The 27,270-nt window shown below is 45.4% G+C and overlaps 1 protein-coding gene across 7 annotated transcripts in view; it reads left to right on the top strand.

Moving 5' to 3' along the window:
• Positions 1 to 27,270, top strand: part of ZNF469 (zinc finger protein 469) — a 290,027-nt gene that overhangs the window by 189,165 nt on the left and 73,592 nt on the right. For all 7 annotated transcript variants that reach the window (XM_082229176.1, XM_082229174.1, XM_082229178.1 and 4 more), the window contains one exon: positions 22,725 to 22,871. The gene's annotated coding sequence lies outside the window, so the exon portion shown is untranslated. The remainder of the gene's footprint in view (positions 1 to 22,724; positions 22,872 to 27,270) is intronic.

Genomic DNA, 27,270 nt, shown 5'->3' on the forward strand with positions numbered 1-27,270 from the left:
CCTAGTGAAGTCAGTGGAACTTACTCTCAGGAAACTAGGATTGCAGCCACAGTTTACCATCTTAATATACTAACCTAGAAATAAGTTCCACTGAAGTAGACAGGGCTTACTTCTGAGAAGACGTTGCACAGGCTGGCTTCCTGCAAATGTGTTAAAGAGAGGGATAGAGATGCTTTAAATAAATAAAGCTTTCCTCTTCCCCAAACCCAAGCATCACTGGTGTCCTAGACACTGAGCAGCCATATAATCTAGGGTTTCCCAAACCTCTGAGCTCATTGAACCCTTGGTGAGCATATAAAGTTACTGACCACAACCAAATTCCTAGGAATGTAAATGAAACAAAGTCATGAAATATATAATCAGTGTTTAATAATCATCAATCACCATTACTTTAGGAATCATGAAATGTAAAAAAGAATAAGAATGTATGACAATAAAGAAGCATGGACTGAGAATACAGTGGTAGTGTGGAATTATCTTATTAAATGCAGAGGCAACTCTCCATTTAAAAGCTTGGCATGAGGGGAGATGTCTCAGGACATCTCTGTATCTTCTGTTTGGCTATGAATATCTTGCCTTGCTCATGTACCTTTGAATCTTGACTTCTGGACCTCATGCTTGCTGCTGAGCCTGTTCTGCAAGTAGCCTTAATAAGTATCTCTTCCTTGCTTTCAAGTAAGAATCACTGTCATTGTGTTTTGGGGTGGGAGCCTGACACACACACATCCTGTATATCGTAGTTCTGTATCCTATCTAATATTAGTTCTGGTTAAAGGTGAGTTAGAAACAGATTGCATGAATAAACAAATAAATAAATGCAAATGCAAATATTGATGCTTAAAATCCTAAGGTTAACTGGGTTTCAAGATTAAGTCTAAATAATGTGTGGTTGATCTTGCAAGCAAACTTCTAGTCTGCTTTTATACAAGGACCCCGGTTCAGTCATCATGCAGGGCTGGGAATGTCCCCTGCCTGAAATCTTGGAGAGCCGCTGCCCGTTCGTGTACAAAGTTCTGAACTAAGATGGATCATTGGGTCTGTGTTGGTGTAAAACAACTTCCTAGGTTCTTCCTACCTTGGTCTGATTTCATACTACAGCCTAGAGTATGCTATGAGCAAAATGGGACTGAATTCTGAATAAACACTCATAGGTTTGCACCATTAGAAATTGGCCGTCTAGATATGCAAGGAATAGGAAATGCTTTTCAGTTCAAGGGTCACATTCCCTTCTGGGGGGCCACATGCAGTGTCAGGTGGGGGCTGGGGTAATGGTGGCTGGAACAAGAAGGGCACATTTTTACCTTTGTACAGCAAGCAGGTTTCTACACACACACTTCTCTATCCCCCATCCAGGCAAGCAGCAGTACAGTTGTACCTCAGGTTACAGATGCTTCAGGTTACCGGTGCTTCAGGTTACAGACTCCACTAACCCAGAAATAGTAACTTCAGGTTAAGAACTTTGCTTCAGGATGAGAACAGAAATTGTGCTCTGGCAGTGCGGCGGCAGCGGGACGCCCCATTAGCTAATGTGGTGCTTCAGTTTAAGAACAGTTTCAGATTAAAAAACGGACCTCTGGAACGAATTAAGTTCTTAACCCGAGGTTACCACTGTACTATCAGATGTCAGGGACCCATTTCTGCCAGGCAAAAGCACACAAGGACAGTGCAGAGCTGGTGAGGGGTGTGGCTGGAGAAAGTCTCAAGAGCCAGATAAAGAGGCTTGGCGGGCCATATTTTGCTCCTTGGCCTGAAATTTCCCACCCATTATACAGTAATTACTCCAAATATTTTACCTCTGGAAGCACCTTATGTTCACCATGCTTAGAACCAGCCGTACTTTCTTCCACCGCTTTGTTCTCATGCAGATAAATGGCCTCTTCATCTCCACGAGGGATTCCATCCAAATGGGATCTTTTACTGTGCATATTCTGACGTGGTCAAATGGTCTCCTGGAGGTTTTTACACCATCCCGACATGACGGGTGAATCTGTCTTCCTTGCTTGGGTCAGCCTCTGGCTTGGGGTGACCTATGAGTTGAGCTAGAAACCATTTCAGGTGCTCCACGGTGGGCCACCCTGTCCGCCTCTTCTAGGCACTCACTATATGTGCCCCATAACTCATCTCTCCTTCATTGACAGCATTCGCTCCTCTTAGCTTTCCCCCACACCCCCACACACCAAGGGCCGTCCACCCCCGCAGCTTCTATTTCAGTCTTTTGTTGCATCTTGGTGCCAATGAAACCCAAGGCTCCTTTGGCTTGGTCCTTCATACTGCTGTTCAACTTGGCCTGTGCACTCGCGCTTGGATCCTGCCAGCCAAAAGCACGCTGGCAGAAACCTTCTGACGCCTTCTGGCAGGGCCTGACCTGTTAGACAAAGCGATTGCAAGAGAAGCCGCTTGCAACGGCAGGCCAGGAAGAAACTCTGTCCCTGGCAGAGCTGCGCCAAACCTTCCTTGGCATTGCTCGGTTTTGGCAATTTGGGGGGTTGGGAAAAATTGTCTGAATTTGGGGGGGGGGTTCTTGGAAAATCTCAGGGCATTTGGAAGTTATCTCAGTGTAAAATGAGGTGGCCAAGAGTTCCACTCCCACCTCTTTTGTCAGTTTTTAAAGAGCACAGCCAGATCTGCTTGTAGCGGGTGATAGGCAATGGTGTTTGGGGTCTAGAGTCGTAATTGGAGGAGGGGTATCAAAGACCTGTTTCTATTTCTGAAGCAGGGTCCCTGTCTCTAGCATCCTAGAGCTGCCCAATCAGCATGAAAGGGGAGCACTTAGCCAAACTGTGTTGCAGTGCTAAGCATTTAGGAACACAGAAAACACAGGGTGCTTCAGTTCCAAGAGAAGGGTGTGCAAGTTCTGTTACATACCGTGGAACTTCATGGCAAACACAATTAATCCACTCCAGAAGAAGAATCCAAATCATTTGCCCACATACAGTGGTGCCCCGCAAGACGAATGCCTCGCAAGACGGAAAACTCGCTAGACGAAAGGGTTTTGCGGTTTTTGAGCTGCTTCGCAAGACGAATTTCCCTATGGGCTTGCTTCGCAAGACGAAAACGTCTTGCAAGTTTGTTTCCTTTTTCTTAACACCGTTAATACAGTTGCGACTTGACTTCGAGGAGCAACTCATAGAACGCAGTGTACATGGTAGCCTTTTTTGAGGTTTTTAAAGACTTTGGTGATTATTATTACTGCATAATTAGAAGATCATTGTATCATATTAGAAGGTGTATGGCTGTGAGGAGCTATGGCTGTGATGATCATGATGGGACTCTGCACTTCTGAATTTTCAACTACACTTCTGGTGCTGCGTCTGTAGCATCATTTGTTTCCTGATGACTGGGCTTCAGTAATGCCTGGGAACACAATTCTAGTGGAGTCTTGGGTTGTCTTACAATCAAACAGAGTTATTCGTTATTAAAGTCCCTTTTGTCAAATGCATGAAGTGTCAGAGGGCTGTGAAACCGTAAACATGACTGACCATCTTATGTGATGTGCCTACCCTGCTTTTTTCACTTCTTCAAAGGAGTGCACAAATCCTGTTGGCTCTTGTTTGCTGTTCTTATGCAGCCCATGGGCCATGGGGCTGAATGTTGTGAGCACAAACCACAAGTCTGCACACTGCCCTGCTGTGGATTGCAAAATGTCTGCGGCTGCTTACAGCAAATCGTTACATTTGGATTTAATTTGCCCTGAGCCTAGCCCAATATGAGTGTGTGAGAGAGATCAGAGCAGTCCAATCCTGTCTATCAGCAGATGGTTGGTCAGAGCGCAACTATCTCCCAGCTTCATTTTTGCAACCGCATCATTGTGCTTGTGAAACAGCCACTGCATTTCTTGAAAGTTTTCTTTCCAAAAAAACCACTTTTCCCAAAATCTCTCACTTCTCCCTGCAGCACAGATAGATGACTGAGACCTTTCTAAAGGACAAGTATCTTGGAACCGGTTGTTTTAATCAGCCCAGGAGGGACAGCAAATAGGTTAACATTCCAGGGGGGAGAATAGACTGCTCTTAAAAAAACAACAACAAACAAAACACTGTGAAGATTGCAAAGGTCTAGAGGTGCTACTGGAGGTAGATAGCTAAATAGCGAAGAGCTTATTTTTCCTTTACAGAGCAATAAAATTTTGGAGAGCAACACCGCCACCTGTTAGGCACAACAGAATGTGCAGCTCTGAAAAGCAGCTCAGTCAGTGAGGCGAGGGATGGAGAGGCAAGTTGCCTCTGCAGAAGCCCGTAATCAGCGTAATCCAGTGGAGGGCAAGCTAGGCTGTATCCTGAAAGCTTTGGGTTCAAGTCCTCCTCCTACTCACTTGGATCCATGCTAAGTATGCATGCTAATGATAGAAAGAGTAGAGACTGAAGGATCAAAAAAGCTTTGAATGCTTGGTGTCTGGAGGCAGTTTGAGGATGGATGGCAGCTAACAGATTGGGGTTGAATTCTGACAAGACAGAAGTACTTTTTGGGTGGGACAGGGGTTGGGCAGGTGTGGAGGACTCCCTGGTTCTGAATGGGTTAACTCTGCCCCTGAAGAACCAGGTGTGCAGCCTGGGAGTCATTCTGGGCTCACAGCTGTCCATGGAGGCACAGGTCAGTTCTGTGTCCAGGGCAGCCGTCTACCAGCTTCATCTGGTACGCAAGCTGAGACCCTACCTGCCAGCAGACTGTCTCACCAGACTGGTGCATGCTCTGGTTATCTCCCGCTTGGACTACTGCAATGTGCTCTATGTGGGGCTGCCTTTGAAGGTGACTCAGAAACTACAACTAATCCAGAATGTGGCAGCTAGATGGGTGACCGGGAATCACCGCTGGAACCATATAACACCAGTTCTAAAGGATCTTCATTGGCTCCCAGTGCATTTCCGAACACAATTCAAAGTGTTGGTGCTAACCTTTAAAGCCCTAAACGGCCTTGGCCCAGTATACCTGAAGGAGCATCTCCACCCCCATCGCTTAGCTCAGACACTGAGTTCCTCCAAGTGTCTTCTGCTGGTTGCCTCACTGCGAGAAGCGAGGTTACAGGGAACCAGGCAGAGGGCCTTCTCAGTAGTGGCACCCTCCCTGTGGAACACCTTCCATTCAGATGTCAGGGAGATGAAGAACTATACAGTGGTACCTCGGGTTACAGATGCTTCAGGTTACAGATGCTTCAGGTTACAGACTCTGCTAACCCAGAAATAGTACCTCAGGTTAAGAACTTTGCTTCAGGATAAGAACAGAAATCGCTCAGTGGCAGCGCAGCGGCAGTGGGACGCCCCATTAGCTAAAGTGGTACCTCAGCTTAAGAACAGTTTCAGGTTAAGAACGGGCCTCCGAAATGAATTAAGTTCTTAACCCGAGGTACCACTGTACAACTTTTAGAAGACATCTGAATGCAGCCCTGAATCAGGCAGTTTTTAATGTTTGATGTTTTATTATGTTTTATATATTCTGTAAGCTGCCCAGAGTGGCTGGGGAAACCCATCCAGATGGGCAGGGCATAAATAATAAAATTATTATTATTATTATTTGGTCCCCACAAGCCAGCTACCCCTGTGGCATGGGCATAACCAAGGGGGAGCAGGGGGGCAGCTGCCCCCCTAAATCGAGTAAATAAATAAATATACTTACCGTAACTTGCTGACCAATCGCATCACAGATAGCTCGGTTCTGCCCCCCCCAACATAAAGCCTGCCCCCTAACATAAATCCTGGCTGTGCCCATGCCCTGTGGTCACTTTTCTGACACCTCCTGCTTGGTTGCACCACTTCTCCATTTGCAAAATGTGACCCATTTCACAGGGTTCAATTCGCATCAGTTTAGCCGTGCTGTAAAAATGACAGAATTTGTTAATTTAGAACAGGCAGTGTTCTCTAGCCAAAGCGGCCTGAGAGCAGAGTCCTCCTCGTGCTGTCAAGAGGAAGAAGGGTTCAAGGCAGACGGGCCAGAGAATGTCAGGGCCTGCTCCAGTCAGATGGCTTCCCCACCCCAACCCCAGCTAACTTAGACTGGAACACTTTAATCCTTTAAAATTGTAAACTACCTTGGGTGGCATATAGTGGTAAACTACCTTGGGCAGAAAGGTGGAATATAAATGCAATGCAAAAATAATAAATAATAATAATAGTACCTGATAGATGCCAGTGCACTGAAGAATCGGTCTTCAGCAGCTGAAAGGAATACAGTGGTACCTCGGGTTACATACGCTTCAGGTTACAGACTCCTCTAACCCAGAAATAGTGCTTCAGGTTAAGAACTTTGCTTCAGGATGAGAACAGAAATCATGCTCTGGCGGTGCAGCGGCAGCAGGAGGCCCCATTAGCTAAAGTGGTGCTTCAGGTTAAGAATGGTTTCAGGTTAAGTAAGGACCTCCGGAACGAATTAAGTTCTTAACCCGAGGTACCACTGTAATTGAAAGAGGCAGTTGCTCTGCAGAGATCAAGGAAGAAAAGATCAGAGGAGGAGGAGGCCTCTCTTGAGCTAATGTGGCCTTTGGGTGTTTGAAGAAAAGACAGGTTTATGGGGTGAGTTTAGCGCTCCGTTCCGTTCCTCCTGTGGTTGTGTATTTCAGTAGCACTGTCTTTTATGTTTTTATTACCGACTCCAGAGATGTGCACTACACACACCCCATATTGAGCTTATCCTCGGCAGCTGCTTGGCCACTGTGAGAGCAGAATGCTGGGCTAGACAAGCCCTCTTGGGCCCAGTTCATCAGCCAGACTCTTGGGCTCTTATGGGCTTCCTTTCATTAATGACCCTTAGTTCTGTGCACCAGTTTAGGTTGTTATGGCACACTCCTATAGAACAACTTTTTTTTTCTTTTTCATCCCATGATCAGCCATGTCAATTTTTCAACTTTGACTTACACACACACACATTTCTCAAACCTCATTATCTACATCTTTCTCTGGCAGTTGCTTTTTAGCAGTTATGTGCTAACAAAATGCATCATTTACTAAACATTCCAATTATGAAGTTGTATGTTAATTCCTTTTTCCCCTTTGCAATGGCAATTCATTTTATTTGAATATAAATTATTGTCTCTGTTATATGTTACGATAGGCATCAAACAGTAATGATGGGGTCTTTTGTGAACTCAAATAACATTTTGATTTGAGGGGAGTGGGGGAGAGAAACTCAACCCAACAATTTAGAACCTCCAAAAGAAGGACTGTGGGAAGATAGTGATCCACCCATGCAAACAATCCATGCCCCCACCCCTGTGCCTCTTTCCAGCTGGAACTTCCAGTTCTGTGAGCACTGAGTTCCTGGTTTATTTATAATCGGTATACACATACATACACATATACATATGCACTTGTGCTTTGGGCCCAAAGCTACAATTTTTAGAGTAGCAAAAAAAATTACAGGGTTCCGTTTTGTTTGCTCGTCTCTTTTCAGACAGCTGTAACTTCAAAGCAAAAATTGGTTTAACTCTTAGGTTCTGAAGAGCCTTGTCATTATGAAACATATATTTGGGGTCAAGGTTGACCTGGGATATGACTCTATGACATTAGTGCTACATACTTGAGCCCTGGCAACATTGCTAAAGAGAGAAGGAAATCATCTTGACCCCTTGTTCCTCTTGCTAGTCCAGATTTAGGGAAGGGGTAGGGAATGTGGTGCCCTTCAAATAGGGAGGGGCTGTAGCTCCATGGTAGAGCATTTGCGTTGCATGCAGAAGGTCCTGTGTTTGATCCCCAGGTAGGGCTGGGAGAGACCCTTTGTCTGAAACCCTGGAAAACCACTGCCAGTCAGTGTAGATTATACTGAGCAAGATGGACTCTTGGTCTGAGTTGGTATAAGGCAGCTTTGAAAGTTCCTATGTTGTTGGACTACAGCTCCCATCTGCCACAGCCAGCATGGCCAATAGTCTGCTCCAACCACCACCTTCAGTGGTGAGTCTGTTGGGGACCAGAAAGAAGAACTTATCCAGTGGCAGTAGTACCCGCGTTTGGAAATCCTCTCCCCAGTGACTGGGAGCTGGCATGTACCACTAATTGTTTTGGAAGGAAATGATGCAGGCTTCCTTTATCTGAGCTTTTAATGGATGGCAGATTATCTCCTTCCAATTTCTCTGCTTTTATTGCTGTTGTGCTTTGTTTATTTTGTCGCTGAATGTTGATTGTTGAATTTTTGTGTTTGTACCTCTGGTTGCCTTGGAAAGCAATTGCTGAAAGTCAGTAGAGGGATCTTTCAGACAAATGCATAAATATCCCAGGCTTCTGGGCTTGCCCAAATTCCGGCATCGTGCTATGCAACAGTGACTCTACAATAGTCCTAGCAGTGCCATAAATGTCACTTTGCACACATATAAAGAAACTCCCACACTGTTTTAAACTGCAGGCCACAGGCCCATGCACATGGTCCAAAGACCCTTGGATGTGATGGATTTTAGAGCATTCCTTCACTTGAAAGTCTTGGAAGTGGGAAGGGGTAAATTAAGTTTGTTTGTTTGTTTGCAAGCTGGCAGAGACCAGTCATTAGGGTTGACTTTTCTTTTTCTTTTGAGTCACAGTGATTCTCCTGGCTAGAAAGGAAAAAAAGAAGGGAGTTATATGATGCTTGACTTTTACTTCTCTCCCCCTCAAGGAAAGAGTCACAACAACCTTGAGGCCAGACAGTAAAATTGTGGCTCAGCAAAGTAGCAGGACTAAACATGCCATTCTGACTCAATTGATTAATCTTTTTTTGGGGGGGGGGTGGTGTGGTGTGGGGAAGGACACAGAAAGGGGGCTGAGCACAAATGTTCTACAGGAAGATGAGAGGGTTAGAAATTGTAATCAGAAGAGATGGTAAAGGCTGAGGGCAACAGCACTGCCCACTTCCCAGAACTTGCTGCTGTACAAGGCAATGCAGCAAACAAACCAAAAGTGAAGATTACCACATGGCAATAGCTTAATGGCGGAGTGTACTGCAATCGCCTTGAGGTCCCCAAGCAGGCCCTTCGCCATGCTGGCCATAACTGTACAACACCATCTGCTGCTTGCTGATGTTCTCCAGCCAGAGAACCTGCCCTACTCACGACACTTGCTCCCTCACCCAGAAATCCAGCTGGAAATCCAGTCCCTGCTTATGGCTGACTTCATCCTTGATTCGGGATGAGGTGAATGCCCTTCCCAATGTTCCCAGTTTTATGAACTCCTTCCTCCTGGTTCCTTATGCAGGCAACTCACTGGGGTCCCTTGTTATGGTAAAGTCAAACAAACCTCAGCCCCTCACCTTCCCTTCTGCTTTTTACATGTAAGCATTCTTAGCACAGTTTCCAAACCAGAGTGGCTGGAATTGGAGCCCCCCACCCACCCTAGGGGAGATGGGAAGCAAACACGCTCAATAAAAGCTTGATTGTCTTGGCTGTTATCAAGCCCATGGCAGTTATTTGCTGAGTCTTTGATGGGCGACCCTGATGCAACCCAACACCTGAAGCCACGATGATATCCATCTGTAATGCATCACTTCAGCGGCATCGAACTCGGCCACATGTGATAGAGCAGCGATGCCAAGGAGTGCCTTCTCCTGTTGCACCAGACAAAGTATTGCCAGGAGGTGGGATGTCAAACGTGACATTCCTGGCATAGCTGTATGCAGTAAACATGTCCTTCTGGGCACCTCGGCCTTCGGCGAGCGGCAGGCTGCTGGCCTGCGTGTTATGTCATCCTTTAGATTCCATTGCTGAAATCTCCCCTGTGAAGAAAGTTTGCAGCGTTTGGGACTTTGGGGTTTAGAGAAAAAGCAAGTAAGAAGTGGTATTATGGAAGTTTATATAATTATGCATGGCATGGAGAAGGTGATGGAGAATGCTTTTCTCCCTCTCTCATAACACTAGAGCTCAGGGACTTTCGATGAAGCTGAATGTTGAAAGTCTCAGGCCAGATATAAGGCTTCTTCCTGCAGCACATAGTTAAATGCTGGAACTTGTCCCCCATAGGAGGCAGTGATGGCCACCAACTTGGGTGGCTTTTAAAAAGGGTTAGACAAATACGTGGAGGAGAGGGCTATCAATAGTCACTAGCCATGATGGCTATGCTCTGCCTCCACAGTTGGAAGCCACGATGCTTCTGAATGCCAGTTGCTGGAAGCCGCAGGAGGGGAGAGGGCTCTGCTGCTGAAATCCTGTTTGCAGGTTTCCCAGATGCATCTGGCTGGCCACTGTGAGAACAGGATGCTGGGCTAAATGGGTCATGGGCCTGATCCAGCATGCTCTTCTTATGTTCTTATGTATTTTTCTGGGTCTTTGTCTCTGAAAATAACCAATTCTTATACTCCCACCGAGGAGTGACAGGTTTGGGACAGTCCATAACTCTATTTATACATATGAATAGTGACTTTTTTTGGTCCCCAACAATTTAAATTAGTGAGTTGGTTGTTGAAATACAAATATATTGCCTGGAAGGTGGAAGTTTTGTCACATGAAGTTGCCTAAGAGGAGGGGGTTCTCCATGGTTAGCTCCAGGGAGTAGGTATAACTGCCTCTGAACATGGAGGTTTTATTTTGCCAGTGGGGGAAGGGTGAGTAGATTCAGGACTATCTTTAGATCTTCTGAGATGCCCATCAGAACCCTGGGAAATGCAGGAAAGAAAAAAGGAAGTACTTTTTCACACAGCGCATAAGCTATGGAATTGGCTCACAGAAGAGGTAGTGATGGCCACCAACTAGGATGGCTTTAAAAGGGGTTAGACAAATTCATGGAAAAGGCTATACAAAGGAGGACCAAGGCTGGGTTGGGTGGGGAATAGAGATCTACATTGGGATCTGCTTTCCCTGTGAATCGTACCACTTGAGACGGTTATCTCATGAGTGTTTAAGTTTGTTGATTTGTGCAGCTCAGCTGTTGTGGGCACACACTGTACGCTCATTGGCTGTGATGTGTGAACCCAGCTACTGAGTCAGACCTTTGATTCATCTAGTCAAGTACTGTCCGATTGGCAGTTGCTCTCAAGGGTCTTAGACTGGGGGGTCTCTTCCAGACCTGCATGGAAGCGCCAGGGGTTGAATGTAAAACAGATGTTCTGCCACTGAGCTATAGCCCTTCCTCATCTTCAAACCCTTCATGATCACATCTCCCTAATTCACCAGTCTCTTTGCTCTTATACTGGATAGTTCAAACTTTTAGTCCATCTAACCCAGTATTGTCTACTCTGACTGACAGCAGCTCTCCCGGGTTTCAGAAGGAAACACTTCCCATCACCTGCTTAAGTGGAGATGCTGCCAGAGATTGGACCTGTTGCTCTGCCACTGAGCTCTGTATGGCCTCTCCCGGCTCCGCATGGCTGGGTGTGGGCACCTATCCTTGTTTGTCTCTGGCATCTGATGTGCCAAAGGATTTTCTGTTCCATTTCCTCAAACTGGCACCTTTCAGTTTGTTTAGAGTCTAAACTTTAGACTCTGGCACACTTCCTCTTGGTAAAAATGTGCCTGGCATGTGCCATCTTTCCATCCCACTCCGCAGCATCTTGGTAGACTGTTGTCTCTTTCGCCTCCGCAATGCATTTTGTTACAAAGTCAGTCTGAAAAACCTGCCTGCAATTTCCCTCCCCCCCCCCGCCTGCCCGTTTACTTGAAAGTGCCAGAGTTTAGCGTCTCCTTGCGCTGCGTCAGAAGGAGAAAGCTGACATTGTTCCGTCCTGAACACCCGCCAGCGTCACTGCGCCCTGAATTCTGGAACTGGTTCAGTCATGCATGTTTGCATATGTTAAAAATATTTAGTCCAGTGCTTAAAAAAATATTATGCGCCAAGATCTGGGCCAGCTAAACATAATGCCATCTATGTGTCTAGCTGAACTGGAAACCGTGCAGCACAAAGCAACACTATCTTCATGCAGGGTTTGACACGGCCATGTATTTAACTATTGAGTGTGAACGAAAGATATTCCCCTTTAGGATTTCTAGCATGCTGACTCCAAAAGGTTTCAAGAATTACCTTCTCGCCCGCCGCCCCCCTGCTCCCCTGTGCTTTATTTAAACAACCTACAAGCCTGTTGTCCTCTGAGAAAAAGACGGCACGCTTCTCGAGAGGTCAAAGATCGCCCAGAGTTTCTACCCTATTGACCTCCGTCTGCTAAAACTGGTGTTAAATTGGTGCTCTGGAGCAAAGCTTTAAGCAATGAGTGACAGGAACAATTTCAGAGCCCTCTTGCTCTGTTGCGTCCCTCCTGCCACATGCGGTTTGGGTGGTAATGACTTTTCTCCATCCAAGTTTAGCTTTTGCAATTTCTTATGTCCTCCTTTGATTGGGAGATTGCAGCCCAGAATCTTTCCTTCACAGCCTGATAGTGGCATTTGTAATGCAAGGCTATGTGAGTGGGTCCATAGTTCAAGGACTCTTGTCTGTGATGTTGTACCTTGTGATTTTGCACCAATGGAGTTAAACTCCAAATATACTAGTTGCCATATGCGCTAATTTACAATATCCATCAAAGTTGTTACAGAAGTCACAGGAAACTTAACTCACAGACTTTGTGTACTTGAAGGCAAAGAACCTGAGGAAAACTTTTTGGTGACTTGGTGGGACTTTATATCATATGCTTCAGCTAACAATTTGCATGACTCCTTACCCGCATCTAGAAAAGAAATATAGACTTCCTGATGAATTTGTCTGCTTAAATTGGATTAATAGAATTGTACTTACCTATAATGTATGAGCATCTTCTAAATGACTTTGCAGGTTTTGGGGTTGGATTTTCTTTGTTTCATTTTTGTTATCTACAGGGAAAAGGTGGTAAATGCAATAAAAAAGGTATTTATATATATAGAAAGGCGTCACAAGTCAGATGCGAATGGAGGAGGAGTGTGACCCACACAGAGTGGGAAGGTGGAGTTCACTTTGGCAACTTTAGTCACCATCTCATCCACAGCAAGCAGAACCACGGAAGCATCCATTGCACTGGCACAAGTTTGTGATCAAAAGCATTGGAATACTGCATTTGTCATCTGGGCTCTTTCTCTGTGTGCTCCCCCCAAAGGAGGTGCAGAGGGTGGCAACACAAGAACAGACCTCCCCAGTAGTGGCTCCCCATTTGTGGCATGCTGTCCTCAGGGAGGCTCACCTGGCACCGTTACTTTCTGTTTTTAGGCACCTGGCAAAATCATATTTATACACCTAGGCCTTTGGACCTTAACTTTCTGTTTCTCTTTCAGTGGAGTCGGTTGAGTTGAGTTGGATCTGCTCTTTCATACATGTGATTAGTGAGCATTTTAGGTTGTTTCTACATTTGTTTTTAATGTTTGCTTAAGTTGCTTTTTGTTTACATTTTTAAAAGAAAAAAGACCACTAAATAATAGCAGTGGAAATAGTACTTATTAACTCAAAAATGTGGGTGCTGATGTGGAACAGGATGCTGCCCTGAGCCACTAGGATGAATCCCACTACAGTGGTACCTTGGTTCCCGAACAAATAGGCTACCGAACACCGCAAACCTGGAAGTAAGTGTTCCAGTTTGTGAACATTTTGGAAGTCAAACAGACTTCCAGAATGAATTGAGTTCAGGAATCAAGGTACCGCTGTACTGAATAATTATTATTTGTGCTAATCACACCCTATATCAGAACCTCAATACTGTTACAATAGAATCAACACTGCCCCTGGGCTCACTAATATTCATCTTCCCGACAACAACAAACCATCCTTCAGATCTTAATTTTTCATTTCAAAGGTGTGATGAATGAATGAAATGGACCAACTAACAGCGGTGGAAGGTTCTGTCAGTTTAAGTTGTCTCCATTTCTTTTTTTTCTATTCTTAAGTCCAGTGCTCTCCATTTTGCAGCAATTTGTGTGGTTTTTGTTTTTTTTTTTCAAAATCTGGATAAGGGCAAATTTCAAAGAATGGCTGTGTATCGGTTAGCATAGCAAAGTATGGATTTGATAGAGTTGACTTTAAATGCACACTGAATCAAATTTTCCCTCCATCCCTTCCAACTAATCAGGTAATGTTTTCAGCCTAGCTTTGGGACAGTGGTGATGCTACCAATTTTCCAGGAATCATTTTCCTCTGAAATGCAAAACAGGAAGAAGTCAATTTTGCCTGCACTGCAATGACAACATTGGGTGGCTTACAATTTATTTCTGTACAAGCGTATTGAGAAATAATAATAATAATAATAATAATAATAATAATAATAATAATGTGTAAAAATCAGAGAGAGGGAGACACTGAAGGGATCTTTATTCCTTCCTCCACACACCTCATTTCCTGCAGGCATTTTGAGAGCAACTGTAAAAGTCTATCCGGTACACTGTAGCTATTCATGTCTCAGTTGGGGGCCAAAGTGCGTCTGAAGTATATATAGAAAGGGAAAGGATGAAAAATATGTGTGTGTTGTATATATATATATATATATATATATATATATATATATATATATATGGTGCACACGGACAGGCATGGCTAAGAGAATGACTTGTTCACAATGTGACCAAGGGGCATAATGAGTCAGTTGTTTTAACAGCGCAGTATACGTAGAGGCTGGCATTGAGAAGCAGAGAGGCTGCTTGCTAAGGAGGCTGTTAAATCAGCTGGACGGAACTGACAGGAAAGTACGGTAACTGTTAAGTTATCCCTTGGAGACAGAATTATAGGAGGGGTGGGGAGGGGGAGGAAGATGGAGAATAGTTTGGCTTTGCCCGTTTAGAAATGGGGGAGCTTTTCCTCTTCATCAAAGGAATAGAGATGCATATTTCACCCAGTTCTTCACCATCAGAATGTCAGATCTTGAGAAATGTTGCAAGCAAATGCTGAATTTTGGGGAAAAAATGTCTTAAATATAGACATGCTTTCCTGTTGATATGAGTGTAGCTTGGCAGCAGAGCACCTACTTTGCATTGAAGTAGGTCCCAAGACTGAGCCATCACCACTGATTGGTATTGCCAGGCACCTGCCAGGGCCCCCAACACTTCAGGGGCCCACCGCTGACTCCAGATCCCCCAAGCCCTTATCCTGTTGCTACCTAGGAATCTGCATTATGCTTAGTCAGACCGCTGGTCCATTGAGCTCAGTATTGGCCACACTGACTGGCAGACATTTTCCCTAATCCTACTTGGAGATGCTGTTGGGGATTGAACCTGAGATCTTCTGCATGCAGTTGCTACCTATTCACCTCCCACCCAGAGACCAGAGTGAAGAAAGGGAGTATTTTTATCCCCTTCTCTTTCACTCTCCTGGGTACTTGTGTGGATTGGGGCCAGAGGAAGAGGGGAAGCAGAAGGGGTTGCAGTGATGGTAGGAAGGAGGAGACTGCACCTGAGGGCAGGAGGCTATCTTAGGGGGCGCAGGGCACAGATCTCTCTCTGCCTCTCTGTCCCTGCTGCATGAGACGGCTGCCTCTTGATAGGACCATCCTTACATAAGTATATCATAAGGGAACTTTGAATGTTCAGACAGTCACATACAGCTCTGATTTTTCCTCATTCATTCCAATGGAAGGAGGAATGACTCTGCTTGAAATAGACAGGCTGGAGACATCTGTGTGGACTGCTGAAATGGAATTGCTCCCTGAAAGGCTTCTCAGATTCACCAATTGCAAATTCATAAGATGGATATTCACCTCATATTTTCTGGAAATTCTAGTGATTCCCAAACATATGCTGGTCAATCTCAACATTCCATGTCTGGATGTATCTTGATATGTGGCAATAGTGGATGGTACTGATGGTATTTGACAGAACGTTGCATTTCCATTTTGCCTTTCCTCTGAGACACTCAGGACAACATCCTCTGAGACACTTCACCCCTCCTACCAATTTCTGTCCTCACAGCAATCCTGCGAGGCAGGTTAAAAAGTGACCAAGGTCACACAGAGAACATAATTTGGCTGAGTGCAGATTTGAATGGGTCTCCCCAATTCTAGTCTGATGCCCTAGCCACTACAGCATTGTGCATCTCTTTAATAAGTAGAAAGGTCTTCCTTAAGCAGATAGGGTTGTACATGAGCTGTGATCTGGCAAGTCCCCTGCCTGGAGTCTCACCTTGGCCTCAACATCTCTAGATAGGTATAATAATGCCAGTCAACTTCACAAAGCTGTTGTAAGGAGTGCTGTGCTGTGCTGTGCTGTGACACAGACATAGCTAGGCATGACTAGGCAAACTAGGGCCCAGGGGCCATATCTGGCCCAATTGGCTTCTAAATCTGGTCTGCGGACGGTCTGGGAATCAGTGTGTTTTTACATGAGTAAAATGTGTCCTTTTATTCAAAATGCATCTCTGGGTTATTTGTGGGGCATAGGAATTCGTTCATTATTTTTTTCCCCAAAATATAGTGCAGCCTCCTGAAAAAGTTTGCTGACCCCTGGAGTAGAGGAACTGCAAACAGTGGAAAGAGGCATACAAATGCCACAGATAGTAGCTCAGTAGTAGAGCATCTGCCTTGCATCCAGAACATCCCAGGTTCAGTCTCTGGTTGGACTTGGATTATCCACTGCCTGAAACCCTGGAGAGCTGCTTTCAGTCAGTGCAGACAATACTGAGTTCAATTGACAAGCGGCCTGGCTCAGTATAAGGCAGTTTCCCAAGTTCCTTTCTAAGGGCCCAATACAGTTGTATGTGCAGGACAGCTGTTGACAAAAGAAGCAGGGGTAAATGGCGAGGGACTCACTCACAGGGAGCAAAGCACACATAAAGGGGGGGGGAGGCAAACTGACCCCTAAGCATGATTCATATGCAACCTTTCCAGTGTTGCATTTTTGGTGGAAGAGAGGTGGGCAATGCATGCAGATTGTCTTCCTGGGGTCTTTCCCAAATATCTGAAAACTGTCCTGCACCCACCTCCTAGAATCATAGAATCATAGAGTTGGATGATTCTCCTCCTTAACCTTCTTCCAGGGCAAAGTAATTCCTCCTTTTCCTTTGGCATTTCCCCCCTAGACTCAGCCTTCAATAATCATTTTCATAGTCCCGCCCCCCCCATACAACTCCTTTCCAATTTGTCAACATTTTTGTCAACTTGTCAACAGATATCTGTGCTACACCCTTTCATCTCCCATGACAGCACTGTCTGCTTGCGGGTGCTGAGAGGAGCGTGGCCTGCCCCCCCCCCCATGAGAGGCTGAGCCTGCTAATTAAAGGAAAGTTCTGTCTCCTTATTCCTGGAGTGTTAATGGATTCTGCTGCCCAGTTTGGATGTACAGGAGTCTTTGAATTCCACAAGCTTGTGTGCCACCGGCTTTCTCTGGACCACAGTGAAAGCTTCCATTCATGCCGCCAGCCCGGCCTTCTTAAATTACCACACCCCAGGCCTCTGCTCCTCAGCCTCGCACTGTTTTCCTTTCATTAACAGGATTCCCAGATTGAATGTCTATGAGAAGCTGGGAAGAGATGGTGTTGCTGTATTTGCTCTCAAGGGCTGTGCAAAAGGGCTCTCCATTGGAGGGAGTCTGGCTGCTGCTTATCAGGTGGTGGAAAGAGAGCAAGACATTTTTATTTTTATTTAATCCAGCTCCAGCTTTGCTTTGTGCATATTATTTTTTCCTTAAATGTGGATTTAAAATGGAATGTATCATTTAGAACAGTGGTTGTATGGGATGAAAGGGGGGAGAGGAAGAAACACCAGGTCTTGGGTCAAACTTTCCAAGTCCTCCTGGCTGAGAACTTGATATGATGGTCCCATTTTTGTTATGAAGCTGTGTTGTAGGAAGGCAGACTGCTCCCCCTTTTAACTCAGTATAGTCTACTGTGACTTGGAGTAGCCAGGCCCTCTGAGAGGCAGATACAGGGGCTACTGATGAACCAGATCCAGAACTAGCAGATGACACAGGTGTTGAGCTTTCTTTTTCTTTGTTTTTAAAGTATAGAAAGCCCTCCTAGAAAGAAAGTTATGAAGCAAAATGTGTAGGTACCCTTCTTGGCGATTTCTGGGGGATGAGTTTGCCCGGTTGCTCCCACCTCTCAGTTTGGCAAGGCTACAATGGAGGCCTTGTGAACTTCTAAATCAGACTCCTATAATGCATTCTGTGTGGGGCTGCCCACAAGGGATGAAGGTTTAAACATTTCAACTGGTGCAGGATGCTGCTACCCAACCAGGGACTAGTGTAAGTCAGCCAAGCCCCATTACACCTGCAGAAATGACAGCATTGGTTACCTGTGGGTTTCCATGTCCTATGTGAGTCACTTTCTTTGAAGTGTGCCTCTGGGTACCAGTTGTTCGGACACCTGAGTGAAGGAGCCACTGCCCTCAGTCCCTGCTTGTCTCTTCCCCACAAGAGAAATCTGGTTGGCCGCTGTGGGAACAGAATGCTGGACTAGAGAGAGGCCTTTGGTCTGATCCAGCTGTGGTGTTCTTCTGATGTTCCCTCCACAGTTGGAGGCAGGAAGCCTCTAAATACCAGTTGCTAGGAATCACAAGTGGGGGAAAGCACTGTGGTCTCCAATTAGGAGGGTCAAGGACTAGTTGATAGGGAAAGCTCAGAAACGTTTTCTTTTAGAATAAATGAAGTCCCATGCTTTGCCACAGACCTTGCATTGCTCATCAGCACTGGGGTGTCCACTGAGGAAACCATCTATCTGCTGTGAGCTTTGGCATCCTCTCCAAAAGTCATGGTGGCAGTGCTATGCGCTGGTCTCATACAGTCTTGCTCCAGCAGTTTTCTTTTGATCTGCTCAGGGTTCGCTCCCAAGGGTGGCAAAGCTGGGCATTTGCAGGGGACCCAACACCAGCCAAGAGCTCCTGCCCAAACAGTACCTTCATTGTAGTATCCCCAAAAGGCCCAAGGCAGAATTCTCAGTTTGCACACCTCATACCTTCCAGATTGAGAGGGCCCGTTACTGTGGCCTCCAGGCTTTTGCAGGAGGGAATCAAGTGCATTCCACAATTTAAGTGTTGCACAATTAAAATGGATTAAACTGGGATTAAAGTGGATCATTTGTGGTTAAAAATGTGACACGAAAACGCACTGCAAATCTGGGACAAATGATGGCTAGAAATATGTATAATGCTAGTCAAGCAAATTAGGATGACTGCTTGTTGCCATATAACTGTCCTGCAAACAACAAAAATTCCAGTACAAAAGCTCAATGAAAGCACCAGGAAGGTTGTCAGCAAGGAGAAGAAACGAGGGATAAAGTTAAGATGCAATGAAGTCAAACTCCATTATATATGGGTTTTAAAAGCAAATAATTTTACAAGTTTTCTGAACCAGAAAACGTAAGACTAGTTCTTTAACTAATAGCATACAAATATAAGCATCTTGAAGCATTTACGATTACCTTATGGGTTTTATAGCCCATTATTATTTACGGCAAATACCATGAACAAAATGGGAAATTGGCATGGATAGATGTTTACTTCGTGATGATTTGAAATTCAGTCTCAAACCTACATAACATGTTAGCAGTCTTATTTGTCAGTTTTATCTTTCATTAATTATTTTATTTCTCTTTCATTTATTTTTCTTTCTTCCTATCTAGGCAAGCTATATAAAGTGTGAGATTCATTCAGGCTGAATTTATTGACAGCATTTGGTGATTTGGGATACATTGTATACATTATTTTGATTTTCAGGAAATACAATTTTTTTAAAAAAGGCGGGGAGGGGGTGAATGACAGCTCAATAAAGACTGGACACAGCCTAGCCTCCACCTATTTTATGCAGGCAAATCAACAAACAGGCCATCTGGAGAAGCCCTAAGTGAACACTGCTTGACTCCAGCCCACTTCAAGGTGGATCTTCTTACCTCTGGGCTGAGGACAGGAGTGTGTGCATTGCCAAGTGAATGGTCTACTTTAAAAGTCATGCTCATGTCCATCTGTGCACATCATGCACACTGCATGAGACCTTTAGAGTCAGGGTGGTTTAGTGACTGGAGTGGAAAGCAGTGCCTAGCATGTTGGATTTGGATGGACAAGACCCAAGTTCAACCCCCCCCGGCACAGTGAAGCTCATTGCCTGACCTTGGGCTGCTATCATCTCAGCCTAACCTACTTCACAGGGCTCTTGTGAAGATAAAATAGAGAAGCAGGGTATGCAATTGTCATAAAAAGTTCTTTGGTTCCTTGGAGGAAAGGCAAGGTATAAATGTAATAAATAAAAGTAATGCACAAGATTTGCATTTCAGTGTATGGTGGAAGCAGCGGCCAAAAATGTCTTTGGCAGACAACCGGGAGAAGAACTGGTTGTCAAAATGCACCTCCTAATTTGGGAAAAATTCCACAGAGGTTTTAAGATTAGACCCCTTGCTTTTCTTCTCTCTCCCCTCCCCAGCATGCCTGTAAAATGTAAATATTTTTTGTTAAACAATTAAAGTGTTCCACTGGCCGGTCTTAACAATGTGCAGTGTGTGTTTATGTGTGAAGTGTGTGTATGTGTGTGTGTGTGTGTACATACACATACATACACACACAGAGAGAGAATTCTGTATACTGAAGAGAATGGTCCAGGGTGAGACGGAAGTGTATATTAGGCACTTTTTGAACTTGGCTCAGTAGCACACAGGCTGCCAGTGCAGGGCTTCCAAACCTTCTTCAAGGGTAGCCCCACATAAAGTGCATTGCAGTAGTGCAGCCATGAGGTTATCTGAGCATGGGTTCCTGAGGCCAAGCTGCCCCTGTCATCCAGGAATGTCTGCAGATGGTGTACTGACCTCTCCTTCTGCTTAGAGACATTTCTTGATATAAAAGAGCAGTCTGAAGCAGTACAGTTGGTTTACCTCCTCTGACTGCTTCCAGTGAGAAAAAGCCTTTGAGCCAAGACGTGCAGGGTTAATGCATAGCTGGCTTGGGAAGAGATCAGTGAGTGGTCAGAAGTGAGGGTCCTTTAACAGACGGGTTTGCACAATGTGTGTGCTTCTTGGTTGCCTGTTGGGATGACACTACAACTCAGCAATGTTTGGTTGCTTCTGAGGCCGCCTAAACTAGAAGATAAATGTGAGCTATTAGAAACCACACATGTTTTATTACAAACAAAGCTAAAAGTCATCCCAGCCCTGATATTACAAACAACAAAACCCAAGCCCTCGTCACCCTCCCCCGAATCATATTGCAGTTATCTCTGGTAATAAACGTATAGACACAGAGGGGAAGCCTTTCCCCTTGGAAGAGCTGGTTGGCTGGGCTCTTTATCCTGTCTAAGACTTTTATTGAAATTCCACTTGATTGTCAAGATTAGATGGCAAATAACTGTCTGCATTTATGGGGCTACATAAATAACTAGCATCTGAGAAGGAATTTGATCGCATCCTATAGAGATTTGTATTGCCCCATGTGGGGGTTTCAAACGATCAGCATCTCTCCTTCCACTAGGAAGTGGGTACCTTCAGTCTGCTAATATTCTTCCTGCTTTTCACAGTGGAAAACCCAGAGCAGGGTTTTGTTTCAGCCAGGCAAACACACTGTGTGGTTTGTTCAAAGGAGGCCAGCCTGTGTCTGTCCCTCCCACCTTCTTTATTTTGGTGTAAATTGAGAAGAGGTGATTGCTCCTTTTAAAATGTGAAGCACTAAAGGTGAAACCTGCCTTGTGACCTGGAAAATGAGCATCCTTATCCTGGGTCTATGGGAAATTGTCTGTGTTTACTCGTCAGTGATGGGAAATGAATTCTGCATATGCCCAGAGACACTTTCCTTTATCATTGCATTTCATATTCCTGGGCTCAATCCTGGATTAAAAAACAAACAAAACAGATACTGGGACACTACTTTACTGAGCCAAGAGAGGAACAGTGCCCAAACCCTGGGGGAGGGGTGCAATCCTGATTAATCCTCCATGCTAGGACAGTTATAGTACAGGTGAAATTGCATCCTTACAGAGGCAACTTGATTATTCAAAACACTGAATGCTTTTTAACCAGACGTATTCTTTGTTGGCCACCAATGTTCATTGTGCACACAAAATAGAGTTGTTTGTGCTGTGTTTGTTTTGAGGACTAGCTGCTTGGCATAACTGCACACGTATTGTTCGCTGTACTTTAGATTAGTACTGATTTGCACTCTCAAACCAAGACCTAAACTGAAATGGCTATCCTTTGAAATTTCCCCTTCTCCTGATGTCTCATTGGAGTTCTCCAACTAATGTATGTGTCCAAAGATGCATGCATTAGGAGGAAATGTGCACACAGGTGCCTATTTGGGTGAGAATAACATGCAAAAATGCATTATATGGGGGGGATGCTTGCCAAAATGTGTACTTTAGTCCAAACAGCATACAAAAACATGCATATTAAGAAAGCTGTGTGTTTATTGGGATTTGTTCCCAGTTGCTGGGAATCACAAGTAGGCAGAATGCTGCTGTTGAGCTTGGGTCCTGCTTCCGGGCTTCCTATTAAGGCACCTGGTGAGGACAGGATGCTGGGCTAGTTGAGTCCAGCTGCAGTTCTCAGAAATTTGCACTTGAGTGCTGATGAATTGTCAAGAGGGTTTCAAAAATCAAGCAAGAGGGTTTCAAAAATCAAGCAAGCAAGGTCTTCGTGAATTGCTGCTGAAGTGTGGATAACTAACTGGGGGGCGGGAGAGAGAATGAGGAACAGTGAGAGCCAGACTGGACAGAGGCCTTCCATCCCTCGCTTCCATTCCTTCCCAAAGGGTGAGATGTTCCCACACACCTTGGCCCTGCCACTTCTGGACTCTCTGTCTCTCTCTGCCTGCCTTCTTTCTCTCTGGGTTGTGCCTGGTGCTGCTGCTGCTGCTGCCTCCTTCTCCTCCTGGAGCCTTGACTTCTGTTTGCTACTGGCTGGTGCAGTGGAGAGGAGGCGTGCGCTGCCTGCGAGGAGAGGCTCCCTCCGTGCCTGTGGTCAGTCATGAAACATTTCTCTTTTCCTCCGCAGATTACTAAGCAACTGCACAGCGCAAGGCGCTCACTGGATTTGCCCGTCTGCCTGCCTTTGCCTTTCCAGAGCTGCTACCAGCCTCCCCCTCCCAGGCCAGTCCCTCCAAAGGCTCAGCCTTGCAGCACTCTGCAACTCTATAATGAGGTAAGCCTCCTTCTCTTTGTCTCTGGTGCAGTGGAAATGCTCTGTGTGGTTGTATGTGTGTGAGACAGAGGAGTACAGTAGGGGCTGAAATTGCAGCTCATTCCCCCCCCCCAATATATGAGGTTTGGGGTTCTGTCCTCAGATCTTCCAGCTTTTGCTCTCTGAGTTATTCATTTATTGTATTTTTTTTACAAATTGTGGTGCAGTTGTTATTATCCTCCTCCTCTCTGTCTCTGTCTCTCTCTTTCTGCATTCTGCAATAAAAAAAAGTTGCATCAGTATTTTGGCAGGAAGGGGGGAAAATGAGTTGCTCTGTGCAGTCTGTTGAACTTTTTCATTCAGTCTCCCAGCAAAAAAAGGGAAGGAGACTTTGTAGGAGTTAAAAGAGCAGAGCCAGGGGATGCGTCTCTCACGCACCCCTGAAATATTCCAGCTATTTGTGTCATCGCTCTCAGACCTCTGCAAGAAAGTAGACCAGCCTTTCCATCTGCCCCCTTGCCATAGAAGTGTGTGAGTTCTTGGAGGAGCTCAGGCTCTTGAGTATGGCACCAAGAGGAGCTTGACTTGTGCTGCTGAGGTCTACCAGTAAGGGGGTTCTCAGAGATGCTTAGAGACCCCTCCCTCCTCCCCCCACCCTGTGGCTCTGAGGATGTCAGGTTGCTGGGAGGTGAGGAGTTAATACCTCATCTTTCCTCTCCTCCCTCCCCCTTCCCATCTCTTGGATTCATCTGTAAAAAATAAAAAGTGAAGATAGATCTGATCATCTGCTGAGCAGAGAAGCCGCCTTTGATCTGAGCTGTTCCTCCTCTTCTTTTTCTCTATGGGTGTCTCTCTTTTTAACCCTTTTTCCTGGTGGCTTCTGGTTGTGTTTAAGGAACCACATAATTTGCCTGGGAAGATGCATCAGTAACCTTAGATCACACAGGTGGGATAGGGTCCTACTTTGCAGAGCTGCCAGGGGACAGTCCTCTGTCTCAAAGCATCTTCTACTGGAAGGGCTGTGTCCAGTCCAAGTCCAGTTTGAAGATAAGGAACCCCAAGAAGGGAGAGCAGGAGGGAGTCTTGACGTTTCCCATCTTCAGTGGGTACCTGGGTGGCAGACAGGCACTCAGCTGGTCACCTGCTCACAGCCTTCCCAGCCCAGCCCAGCCTGGTGAGATGTATTGTATTTCTATTTCAATCATAGTAATTCTTTATAAATTTGCATCTAGACATACCTATAAGCATATACATATTTTATGCAATTCTGTGTGCCCTTTTGTTCTTTTTGTGGTTGGGCATTTGTGACTTTCTGGCTATGTGACACCTTAAAGTGCAGTGTAATATCTTAGAACATAAATACATTTAAAGTGCTGGAAGTTGGTTTGGGGGCAGCAGAGAGGATCCAGGATGCACGATTCCTGCATGTTTCTTTACAGTGCTAAATAAGAGAATTCCTCTGAGCATGTACAGAAAGTGGACAGGGACTGCTGGCTGCCATGAACCTAGGGTTGGAGGGAGATTATTTTTATTAGCAAGCTGTTAGCTTGTTTGAATGCCAGCACCTGTTTGTTTATGGTGGTTTTTAGGAACTAAGCACTGTGACAATGAGATGAGTTTCCATCATATTGTGTTTTTCGCAGTTCTAGAAGAAGCCAATAAAATACACCCTTGTCATTGCAAATGTGTACAAACCTACCAGTACAAATGGTGGATTGACAGTACATGCTTATATATGGCTGCTCAGAAGTGAGCCCCATGGAGTTCAACAGAGCTTTCTTCTGGGGAAGAGTGTATAGGATTGCACTCTAACTTGTTCTTTCATTCAAACAATCGGGGCAAATGAACAAATTGCTTTGTGCATGACTAGTCTCTTCCATTCACCTTTTATACCCACTCAACCGGAGGTAAGCTCCCTTGAACTCAGTGGGATTCACTTCTGTTCTGAGTAGCAGGCACATCTAGAATTGCACTGTAAAGCTGTGCCTTTGCACTTTATTACGTTTCTATCTCACCTTCCCTCCATGGAGCAAAAGGAGACAGATTGTGCCACTTTCCTCCCTTTACCTGCACAACAACCCTGCAAGGTGGGTGAGGCTAAAACATCAGTTCACTAGCCCAAGGTTGCCCAGTGAGCTTCATAGCAGAAGTGGGGAGACCTTGGCTCTCCCCATTCCTAGTCCAGCATTTCAACCACTGTGCTGGGCTCACCCAGATCAAACTCGATCTTGTGATTAACCTGGCCACGTCTGTACCAACCTCTGTACCTCAAATAAAATAAAGTAAAAAGCAAAAAAGCAAAACAGAGAATGGGTTGATGTGGAAGGAGAGCTTTCCAAGAGCACCTCTCTCAATGCCATGCAAACACTAGAACCACCTTTTGATTGCCACAGCCTGCAATGTGGTCTCTGAAACTTGATGGGAGTCTTGTGGGCCACTGGGTAGCCCATGTAGAAGCAGCCTGTGTAAGGGCACCAATGAGTGGAATGCTGAAGGAACATCTATCCCACCATCCTCTTCCAGTACATGGTCTGGCTTTTAGATCCTCATAGTGCTTCATTCCTAAATCAGGAGATGCCACCAAGGCCCCCACTGGCCTTGAACTGACTGACTCCCTTCCACAAACATTTGAGTCTGTGGTTGCATCCCAGGTTAGGGTGGCCACCTACGCATCACCACCCCCAATGGAAATGCACCCTCAAAATGAAGAGAAAATATGGCACAGACTTGCAAAAACCAAAACCAAAAGGTGTATATGAACTTAAATGTATGGCTGTAGATTTAGAAATGCTTACCCTAATTCAGTAAGAAATGCTGTACATCTTACCATGGTGGGAAAGACTATGAGAAGCTGAGTTGTGTGTGCTGGCTCAGTCCACTCTCCAGGTGCTCCCTGTTGATGGGCAACTTCCAGTTTTGCCTCCCTGCCCCCAGGGCTCTCCCTTTGTAGGAGTCTTTATCCTATAAACCAAAGTTGGATGAGAGTGGCCTTCAGATCAAGGACTGTCCTCTCTCAAGTTGGACACATATCTGGAGTTTGATTGCAGGGGGGTGGAAGTGAGAAATATGATCTGCACGTGCTCAGGGATACTATCTTCTTTACTTTACATGATCCAGGGTTGAACGTCTGCATTGGTCCAATGCTGGCTTGACATTGTTAAGGGCTGTGTTTTGGAAAGCACCTTCCTGGTCAAGTTCTGAGGATGTTTGACAACCATCTTTATGCACCCAGGTGCGTAGTATAGTGTATTGTAGGGCCAGGATGGTGCAGTGGTCAAGAGTGTCAGACTAGAACCTGGGAGACTGGAGTTCAGATTTCCCCACTCAGCCATGAAGCTCACCAGGGTGACCTTGGGCCAGACACAGCCTCTCAGCCTAACCTATGTACCTCATAAGGTGGTTGTGAGGATAAAATGAGGAGGGGGAGAAACATGCACACCACAATGAGTCCTTTGGAGAGAGAGAAAAAGCTGGAATGTAAATGCCATAAGTGCGAAATGTGAAGCAGTGCTTCCAAGGAGACACCTTCCCTCCAGACCCTGCGTGGACGCTCATAATCCTGTGAGCCGTCTCCTCCTGCAGACGTCTCTGGATCTAGAGGAGCACTCAGAGAGATAAGATAGTGAAGAGAGGCAGACAGGGTGCTTTGGCACTGGGCCGCCATGAACCTGTTTTGCCTTTGCTCATTGCAACACTGTGCAACAGTGAACTTGCTGTGGTCGCACCGTTCCCTGCTGCTGCACTTCTCCTTGACCAGGGAAACAGCGGCCTGCCACTTTAACGCGGGATCCCCCTTTAAGTGACTTTCCATTTGCTGCGCGCAGAGTGCTGAGAAGTGTGGTTTTACAGATATCTTTTGAATTGTGAGCTACAGAGCAGAAAGAAAGAAAGAAAGAAAGAAAGAAAGAAAGAAAGAAAGAAAGAAAGAAAGAAAGAAAGAAAGAAAGAAAGTCTTGCTCAACCACTGTTGTAGTACTCATCATCCTTCCCTCCCTCCCACCAGGCTGGCGGGGAATGGGGGAGGCATCCTGGGGCAGAGGGATCCTCCTGACTAGTCACTTGGCATCTGTCCTTTTATGTGGGCCGAGGAGTAGATGGGAACACTGCGATTCAGAGGCCCTAGAAAGCAGTTTAAACACAGGTCAAGCAATCTGTGCCTTAAACATACCAATAAGAAGACCCTGGAGGAGATAAATGGTCAGTTAAATTGTGTTTATTTTGTCTCCCTCACCTCCCCAGTGTTGTAAATTCCAGATGTTTTTACTTTGCTCTTACTGGTTCCCCTCTGTTTTTATCTCCTTGCTTGACAGTGTGACCTAGCAGTTAGAATTGTCAAGCCGGGAGTGGGGAGACCTGGGCACAAACCCTCACTGAGCCACAAACCTGCCTGGCTGACGTTGGGCCAGCTGTTAAGCTGAAC

The sequence above is a fragment of the Podarcis vaucheri genome (assembly GCF_965113315.1).
Source record: "Podarcis vaucheri genome assembly, chromosome: 7".
NCBI lineage: Eukaryota > Metazoa > Chordata > Lepidosauria > Squamata > Lacertidae > Podarcis > Podarcis vaucheri.